At 47.4% G+C, this 9,993-nt stretch overlaps 1 pseudogene; it reads right to left on the reverse strand.

Annotated features, from left to right (window-relative positions):
- Nucleotides 1–1,210: 1,210 nt before the first annotated feature.
- On the reverse strand, nt 1,211–3,457 carry LOC126510119 (small ubiquitin-related modifier 2-like; annotated as a pseudogene).
- Between the last annotated feature and the right edge of the window lie 6,536 nt (nt 3,458–9,993).

Consider the following 9,993-nt stretch of genomic DNA (forward strand, 5'->3'; position numbering starts at 1 on the left):
ACACACACACACACACACACACACACACACCTATGCTGCAAGTTCTCTCTCTGTAAACAGAGACTGCTCGTTTAGTTCCCGGCTGCCCAGACCTGAATAATCACTGGGACTAATGGGAGCTCACTGACTCCGAACTGACAACCGGGGGACCTGCACAGGACTGAACTAGAACCTGCGAAGGGAGGTGAATGTCGGGGCTTGGGCAGTGTGTGGCAGTGGGACATGAACTGACATTGTGGAGCCCGTTCTCTATGGAGAGATGAGGTGGGATGTCCTGTATATGTGTTGCTTTTACTGGATAACGAATAAAGCTGTTTTGGTCAATGGCTTAGCAGAACAAAGCCAGGTGGAAAAACTGAACAGAGATATATAGAGAGAGTAGAGTCAAAGAGGTGCCATGTAGCTGCCGAAGGAGAAAGATGCCCAGAACTTTACCTGGGAAGCCACAGCCTGGTGTCTATACATAGATTAATAGAAATGGGTTAATTTAAGATATAAGAGTTAGCTAGAAATATGCTTGAGCCACCAGCCAAACAGCGTTGTAATCAATATAGTTTCTGTGTGATTATGTGGGTCTGAGTGGCCAGGAAAGTAATGTGCAATCTTCATCTACACCTTGAACTCACAGAGATCCACCTGCTTCTACCTCTGAGTCCTAGGATTAAAGGCGTGCGCCACCACCACTTTGTCCCACAACTTTTTTTTTTAAACAAGAAGTTTATTTAAACAACAAGATGCTTGACTTGGAGGAAAAACTACCTAGGATCATTTTGTTCAAGAGTAATTTATCCCTACTTAAAGACAGATTGCCCTGCATGTAACAGCTATGGACAAAAAAGTTAAAAAAATTGTCCTTGGTTTTACAATGATAAATGAAAAACATTAAAATTCTCCAATCGAACAAGGTGTGCAAGGATTTTGTGGTTGGGTTCCTTTGTTAAAACATTGAGAACAAAATAACTTACTGGAATATAAAGATAAAAGCTGATGAGCGAGCATGCCACTGATGGAGCAGGGGGGTATTTTCACAGAGCCAGTACTTTCCCCCAGACCACCTCCATCTGCTGTCAATCAAAACAGAAAACAGAACACTGGCCATTTAGTTTAAAAAAGAAAAAAGGCCGGGCAGTGGTGGCACACGCCTTTAATCCCAGCACTTGGGAGGCAGAGGCAGGCGGATCTCTGTGAGTTCGAGACCAGCCTGGTCTACAAGAGCTAGTTTCAGGACAGGAACCAAAAAGCTACGGAGAAACCCTGTCTCAAAAATTAAAAAAAGAAAAAAGAAAAAAGAAATGGGCACAGGGAAATGAAAGAATAGAGAAAACTATTCTGTAGTAGTCAGGATGTGGTGGAACCAAATTGCGGTTTTCTAATTGCAAATGTATTCTTGGTCTATAACAAAATTCTGGAGTAAAGTAGCAGGCTCCCTTTTTAGTAGACACCTCCTGTCTGCTGCTGGAACACATCAATCGTATCTTCACACACACACACACCCATTTCCAACTGTGCAGGTGTGACTTTCATTGATTGGCTGTCCATCAAACTGGAATCTGATCTGCCTCTGTGACAAACCCTTTCGTTCACAATAGGCTTTCGTTAGTTTACTAAGTGGTGTGTGCCTCTTCATCTTAAACTGCACCACAGGGCCATCCTGCCCCGCCACCTTCAAATTAATATGGTCGTTGTTCTCGGTCTTGACTCCTTCCTTGGGTTTCCCGTCGGCCATGGCGAGCACCGGAGTCTCCTCAGCTGCTGCTTCACAAAAGAGGCACCAGGTCCACACTGAAGGAGACACAGGCAGCTCCAGGAGTGGCAGAAGAAGGAGGCTGCAGCTGCTGACGAGGCGATGCGCCCCCCCCCATCTGCACTGCCCCCATAACTTTTTAAAGGATAGCAGGGGAGACCATTTGCATCATATCTGCAAACACCTTCAGTTGCACGCTGAGAAAAGAAAATAATATAAAATAAAAATGCATTACAGGGGCTGGAGAGATGGCTCAGAGGTTAAGAGCATTGCCTGCTCTTCCGGAAGTCCTGAGTTCAATTCCTAGTAACCACATGGTGGCTCACAACCTTCTGTACTGAGATCTGGTGCCCTCTTCTGGCTTGCAGGCATACATGGAGGCTGAACACTGTGTACATAATAAATAAATAAATCTTTTTAAAAAATGCATTACAGTATACATGATGATATTAGGATGATGATATTGGTATTTAATCCAAGAACTCAGGAGGCAGAGGCAGGAGGGTCTCTGTGAGTTTGGAGTCAGTCTGATTTACATGGGGACTACCAGGCTAGCAAAAGCCACATAGTGACATCCTGTTAACGCAATCAAACAAAAAAAATCCCACACAACTTTTAAATGTATTACAAAGAATTAGTGTTGAGTTGTAAAGGCACAGCAGTAGCAATCCTGCTAATGTGCTGTCCTCTCCTTAGTTCTAAGGAAAGAAAGACCAGCAAGATGACCCCGTTGGTCAAGGCCTCAGCTGACAAGTCTAACAAACAGAGCTCGAACCCTGCCACCCAGAACAGAACTGACTCCTGAGAGCTGTCCTCTGACCTCCGCAGGAACGTTGTAGCACACATGCACGCACATACAAAAATAAATGTTAGCAATCAAAAGCCACAAGCAGAGATGCGACATGTGAGCCACTTGGTGGTTTTTGGTGCATTCTCCTGTGATTGAGACTGAATGAGAAAGAAGTGTGACTTGGCGCACAGCCTCCCTGCAAAGGCCACACATGACGTGACACTCTAGGATGCACCCCGGGGCATGGGGCGAAGTTCTCTGAGGTCAGTGATGAGTGTTCAATGTTAGAAGAGGCTTCAAGGCCCGTCTGGCTACTTTCCAGAACAAATGCAACAGTCTGTTCCTCTCAACACCCAGATTCTAACATGCTTCTTCTCACCGCTTGTCTCACGGCTGGTTTTCTTTACCAGCTTGTAAATGTTTAATGGGTGCCCACTATGCATCAGGCACTGAGTGCCCATGCCTGGAGAACACTCCCTCCTTATGCTTGAAAGGGTGGCCTTTGAATGCATGCTTCCGTCAAGACGATCCCTTCTCAGAAGTGATGCTTTTCTTCTGCAGATGGACAATTCCTCATGAGGAAGTACTCCAATCTGATGTCCTGCCCTGTCACCTCCACAAGGAGGCACCAGCTTAGCGGGCTATCACCTCAGAGGCCAAGTGAAAGTAGAAAGTGGACTGAGGCCCATGTGGGACGAGAGTCCTGGTCCCGGGTAGGACCCTGGAACAACTGTAAGAGTGCTGACTGCTCTTGTGGAGGACCCAAGTTTGGCTCCCAGCCCCAGGTCAGTGGCTCCCAGCTGTAACTCCAGCTCCAGGCAATCAGATGCCTTTTCTGCCTCCTCAGACACCGCCCCCCTCCCCAGCACTCGGGAGGCAGAGGCAGGCGGATCTCTGTGAGTTCGAGACCAGCCTGGTCTACAAGAGCTAGTTCCAGGACAGGCTCCAAAACCACGGAGAAACCCTGTCTCAAAAAACCAAACAAACAAACAAAAAAAAAAAAAAAAAAAAAAAAAAAAAAAAAAAAAAAGAGAGAGAGAGAGAGAGAGAGAGAGAGGTTAGAGATGACTCAGTTAAAAGCACTTGGTGCTCTTCCAGCACCCAGGCTCAGTCCTCAGCACCCACACAGTGGCTCACAACCAACTGTAACTTTATCTCCAGGTATCTGACACCCTCTTTGGGCCTCCACCAGCACTAAGAATGTACGAAGTGCACTTGTGTGCAGGCAGGCAAAATCTTCATATGCATAAAAATAAATTACAAAGCCAGGCGGTGGTGGCGCACGCCTTTAATCCCAGCACTCGGAGGCAGAGGCAGGTGGATCTCTGTGAGTTCGAGGCCAGCCTGGTCTACAAGAGCTAGTTCCAGGACGGACAGGGTCCAAAACCACAGAGAAACCCTGTCTCGAAAAAGCAAAAAGAAAAAAAGAAAGAAAAACAATTTTTAAAAAAGAAGTCTACTTCAAGGTTCTTCTTGTCAGCATTTAAAATAAACAAAAATAACTCTCCCCCCCCCCCCAAAAAAAAAAGAAAGATGAGAATGTGTAGCCAGAAAGCAGCTGGTGGGGGTACAGGCACCCACACTGGCCAGAGGTTCTGCTCAGAGCAGCTCTGGCAGCCGATCCTAGTCTGTGTTCCCCGTGTCTGTCCATATCCAGCTGCAGAGCCATTTTGGGCAGAGTTCAAGCTAACTGTGGATGAATGTCTCAGTAGCACAAGGGCAGGGTAATGTCGTACATATTTAATGTCTGAGACGCACAGACACTGGCCAGGGCCAGTGGCCATCAGCACATACCAAGTGGACATCATCCTGGAAGGAAAATGTGTTTAAATCAGAGTTCCAAAATAAAGAAAATAACGTTTTCTTCGAATCTGTGGCTTTCTCCCACCATCGTCCCCAAGTTTGCTTTGGTGGACTGTTAAATCGAAGAAACTGAATCTTTCCCACCCTCTCGTTGTAGGGATAACACATGACACTCTTCCAGGGACCCATACACGGAGCCTCATGTAGTTGGACCAGGACATAAAGGTGGGGAGGGCACTGTCCCAGCAAACTCCAGGCTCCAGTACAGGCTTCATGTTCTTGGCCGGCCTCCAAGGGCTGTTTAAACCTTGTTCAGACCATGTAAGAAATGTTCTGTGAGTGAGTGAATGATTGGACAGATCTGGAGCTCTCGGGGCGGTGCTTGCTTTAGGGAAACAAACATCCCGGAGAGTCTGAGTGTGAGGAAACAGCAGTGCGGTTCAGCCATCAGTGTAAACCCTCACCTGTCCCAGGACGGGGGTTCTGTAGGAGTCAGCACTTCCAACTTGTCTCTGCTTGTGGAAATTAATACACGATGGCGTGGCAATGCCAGCAAGATGAGCAGCTCGGGGCACGATGCTCTTCTCACGGGGCTGTTATCACCAACTCCTCCTGGACTTCAACCCTTTTGTTTTGCTTTGCTTTTTTTTCTACTTCGACCAGGCTGGTTTCCAACTCCCAATCCTCCTGCATCAGTTTCTTCCATGTTCCAATGACAGGCATGTAGTGCCATACCAGGCTAATGCCTTTTGTGGGGAGGTGGGGGGATCGAGACAAGATTTCCCTGTGTCGTCCTAGCTGTCCATGAACTAGTTCTGTAGATCAGGCTGGCCTTGAACTCAGAGATCTGCCTGCCTCTGCCTCCCAAGTTCTGGGATTAAAGGTCTATGCCACCATACCTAGCTCTCAATAACATATTTAAAACCATGTTTGGCGTACTAGTCCTCTTTCTGCCGCTATAACAAAGCAGCACAGCACAAATCCAGGTCTGGTGGCTTGTTCCTACAAAGGCAGCATTTGAGAGATAACTAGGGGAAGATCCAAAGTTCAAGGTAAGCCTGGGCTACAGAGTTTGGGGGTAACCTGGGATACGTGAGACCTCAAGAGGGAGGAGGAGGAGGAAGACACAAAGAGGAAAAACAGGAGGGAGTTTTTTGATAAAGTTTTGGAGTCTGAAGGTCCAAAAAATTGGACCACACTATCAGGTCAGTCTCTTGAAGGCTTCGTGATGGAAGCATCCAATGGCAGGCAGCATATGGGAGGGGTCAAATGGGAAGCCAGAAGGGAGAGTGAGGAAGAAGGGCAGGCAGGCTCCTTTTCTAACAACTTATTCTCCTGGGAGCGAACCGGCATGCCGTGAGAAGGAGTCTGATCTCTTCATGGACGATACCCCCCTAAATGACAATCAAATTCCATTAGACCCGCACCTCTCAGAAAGCCACAGAGCCACATGAGCCTTTCGGGGACAAAGCACATCCTACCAAAGCATCATGAATACGCTTTATTGTCGGATAAAGACAAACATTGATCGTATTTGAGAAAGCATGAAAAGGAAGGCAAACGTGATGGGGCTGGGTGACAGCTGGTGTAGCAGCAGGGGACAGTGACTGGCTCAGATCGGTACAGGGGTGGCTGGCAGGTGGGGAATTGCCAGGAGGAACTGTCACGGGCTGTTCTAGTTTCACGCTGTTGCATGGATGAAACACTCTGAACAAAAGCAACTTAGGGGAAGAAAGGTTTTATGTCCGCTTACCGGTAACAGTCCATCACTGAGGGAAGTCAAGGCAAGACTTTATTGTTTTTTAAAGATTTATTATACACTGGGGTTTTGCCTACATAAAGGTTTGTGTGAAGGTATCAGATTCCCTGGCACATAGAGTTACAGACAGTTGGAAGCTGCCATGTGGGTGCTGGGAATTGAACTCAGATCCTTTGGAAGAATAGTCGGCGCCCTTAACCGCTGAGCTATCTCTCCAGTCTCCCAAGGCAAGACTTCAAGCAGGAAGCTGAAAGCAAGCCTGCTTGCTATTCCACCCATCACCTCCAATAGACAAACTCACGCACACAGCCAAGGAGCTTGCTCACTCCCGGCCCGTGCTTTCCTGTAGAGCACAGGCACATTGCTTAGGGATGGTGCCACATCAGTTATCAACAAAGGTAACTCCTCACAGACTTGCCCACAGGCCAATAAAGCCTGAGGAATTTCCCAGCTGAGAATTCTCTTTCTCGGGGAGGGGGGGGTGGGGGGTGGGGGGGAGAGGGGGTGGGGGGGGTGGAAACTAGGCTGTCTCAAGTTGGAAGTAAAGACTAAATAGGACATAAGGCTAAAACTGACCTAACAATATTCTTGCTGAAGGGTGGGTGATAATGACATCACAGCAGGATGGTGGAGGAGGAGGAACTAGGCAGGCACTGAGGGTGGTCAGACACCCAAGGTGGAAAGTTCCTGCTACAACTTGACCTTTACATCTGTAGTCCCAGGCTAAGGCAGGAGATCGGGACTTTCAGGAAATGCCTACAAACAAAAAGAGGGGGTTGACTTGGTTTTGTTGGTGGTAGTGGTTTTGTTTGGTTGGAGTTTTGTTTGTTTGTTTTTTGAGACACGGTCCCAGCTGGCCTGGAATTTTCTATACACACCAGGGACCAGGATTACCTCAAACTCACAGAGATCCACCAGCCTCCATTTCCCAACTGCTGGGTGTAAAGGCGTACACCACCACGCCTGACCAATCCAACCAGCCACTTTATCCGGACACCACATATTGGCTTCCCCTTCCCTGTCTAATCATGCTTCCCAGGGCATGAGAAAATGGGGGAGCATGAATTTACATACAGGAAAGACCCAACCAGTGATGGGGAAAGCCCACCACGGTTAAACATTGTTGCAGTCAGAATGGGAGGTGATACAAACTTTTCTGCACTGGTGATCTGACAAAGAGAAAGGTGGACTCGGCAGTGGAGAGAGGAGAGCTCTCCTTCAACCATTAGATCACATGGCATGGGTCGTGTTACTGCCAGGACAGTTTATGTGTGCACCTTTCAATCAGCTGCCCAAGGAAGCCAGAGACGCAGCTCAGTGGGAGAGGATTTGCCAACCACGCTCACACCCTCGCTTCTATCTCCAGCGTTGTGAAAAACAAACAAAACAAACACTTCTTATCAGAGGTAACAGATCCTGTTCCTGAGCTGACTTCTGGAAAGCCCCTAAGGTTGGGAGCTGGAAGCCTCCCAAACCACCCAAAAAGAGCTGAGTCACCCGATTTCATCCGATCACCCAAATACCGAACTTCTGGCGTTACACCATCTTTGACACGGAACACATTTATCTGGAATTCTTGGGCTCAAGCAATTTTCCTGTGTGGCTGGTGGCCCTCCTCTGGCTGAAATAAAGTTGTTCTGTATGTTTTGTGATGCTGGGGGATCAACAAGGGGCTTTGTTCGTGTAGGGCAAGCTCTCTAGCTCTGAACTGTAAGGGTGCATCTTCATGGCTAATTTAGGCATGAGTTACAAGGCTCAGGAGAGGCCATTTTGCCTGGCTTACATTTGCTGCGGCCAGGAAAGAAGCAGCCTGTCAACAAACGCTGGAGGAAAACGCCAGAAGCTGCTCAGCAGCTGTTGGCTCAAAATAGCCTACCCATCGAGGCCAGCTTTGGCAGCTGCAAGTCAGCCCAGGGCCAGGTGCTGGTTAAGTCTGCTGGGGACAGGAAGCAGGGTAATAGCTGTCTCCCAGGGAGTGGCTGTAGGCTCACCAAGACATAGTCTAACTTGAAAGGGGTTTTTAACATTTATTTAGTTATTTATGTGTCTGAACATTTTGCCTGTATGTTTGTCTATAAACACCTTTATGCCTGATACCTGAGAAGGTCAAAAGAGGGCCCTGGATTTCCTGGAACTGGAGTTACAGATAGTTGTGAGTCACCATGTAAGGGCCGGGAACCGAACTTGGGTCTTCTGTAAGAGCAGCCAGTGCTTGTGATCCCCTGAGCCATGTCTCCAGCCCCAGAGGAGTTTTAATAGTCATACAGGGTGGTAAAAATGGTCTTAAATTAGTGTAATATTTGGACTTCTGCTTCCAGAAATCTAGATGGGGAGAGAGATTTGGATTGGGCACAGTGGTGGATGCTTTTAATCCCAGCACCGGGGAGACAGACGTTGGTGAGTCTCACTCTAGGCCTTCTGAGACCCTGTGGGGAGAGACAGTGTGTGTTGATTTGCTTTTGGTTCCCTTTTGCCTAGAACAACCAAATATGGTCAAGACATTGGCCATCAGGCCACAAAGGAGAGTGACATTCGGGAAATGGGCAAAGAGGAGGACCCTTCTTATTACCCTAGTTTACTGTCTTCGGGGTTTCCAGGCTAGACCACAGAGAAGGAAAACTGAGGTAAAACCCAAAGGAATCAGTGGTTCTCAACCTTTGGGGGTATTGAATGACATTTTCACAAGAGTCACCTATGACCATCTGCATATCAGATTTATATTACAATTCATAACAGTATCTGGACAGTGGTAGCGTACTCCCTTAGCGTACTCTGCACTTGGAGAGGCAGAGGCAGGCGGAGCTCTGTGAGTTCGAGGCCAGTCTGGTCTACAGAGCTAATTCTAGGACAGCCAGGTTGTTACACAGAGAAACCCTGACTCAAAAGCCAAGCAAAATAAAATAAAACAAAACAACAGTAACACAGTTACAGTTATGAAGTAGCAACAAGGCCACCACAACATGAGGAACCATATTAAAGGTCATAGCACTAGGAAGGTTGCCATAGATAAATAGACAGCTGAGAAGCCTGAGAGACAAAGGCAGCGCAGGTTCAAAGGACAAAATGGCAGGGAACAGAGAGCCGTACACAGACGCACAGACGGTAGCCACCAGAGACCTCTAAGGATTCTCTTTTAGCGTTAAGCACCTATCTGGGAGAAAACTAAGTAGTTCCAGCTACTTGGGAGGCAGATTTTTTTTTTAATTTTGTGTTTTGTATGTGTGGGTTTGTGTGTACCTGTGAGTTTATGTGTACCAGGTACTTGAAGGTGCCCTTGAAGGGTCACCTGGTGTAGGTGCTGGGAACTGAACTTAGGGCCTCTGAGCAATTAAGAAATCGCTAAGCCATCTCTCCAGTCCCCATTAGTTTGAGGTCTTATTTGTTATCATGCTTATCTCTTGAAACAGGGTCTCTCTCTATAGTCCTAGAACTCACTATGGCTGACTTCAAAATCACAAGAGAGCTGCCTGCCTCTGTCTCTGGAGTGCTCAGGTTAAGGGTGTATGCCATCTCAACCTGCTGGTTGGTTTTTTGAGACAGGACCTCACGTAACTCAAGGGCAGCCCCAAACTGGCTAAGTAGCTAAGGGTGACCTTGAATGTCTGCAGCTGCCCTCAGAATAGTAAACTTACAGACATATGCCACAATGCCCAGTTTTTGGTGTGCTGGGAATCGAACCCGGGACCCCTGCAAGCTAGGTAAGCACTGTAGCAATGGAGCTATCTCCTTAGCCTTTGAGGAAGAGTACTTGAGTCCAAGAGTTGTAGCACTGGATTCATGTGCAGGAGTCAGCAATGTAATCCCACCACTTGCCTCAAAAGGTGCAAAAAAAATATATTTAAGTATTTAAGTTTTTTTTTCCTTCTGAAGTCTTTTGCTGTTGCTGAAGATCCAACC

This window comes from Alexandromys fortis, unplaced genomic scaffold (assembly GCF_014885135.2).
Source record: "Alexandromys fortis isolate MF-2015 unplaced genomic scaffold, M_Fortis_MF-2015_v1.1 scaffold_26, whole genome shotgun sequence".
Taxonomy (NCBI): domain Eukaryota; kingdom Metazoa; phylum Chordata; class Mammalia; order Rodentia; family Cricetidae; genus Alexandromys; species Alexandromys fortis.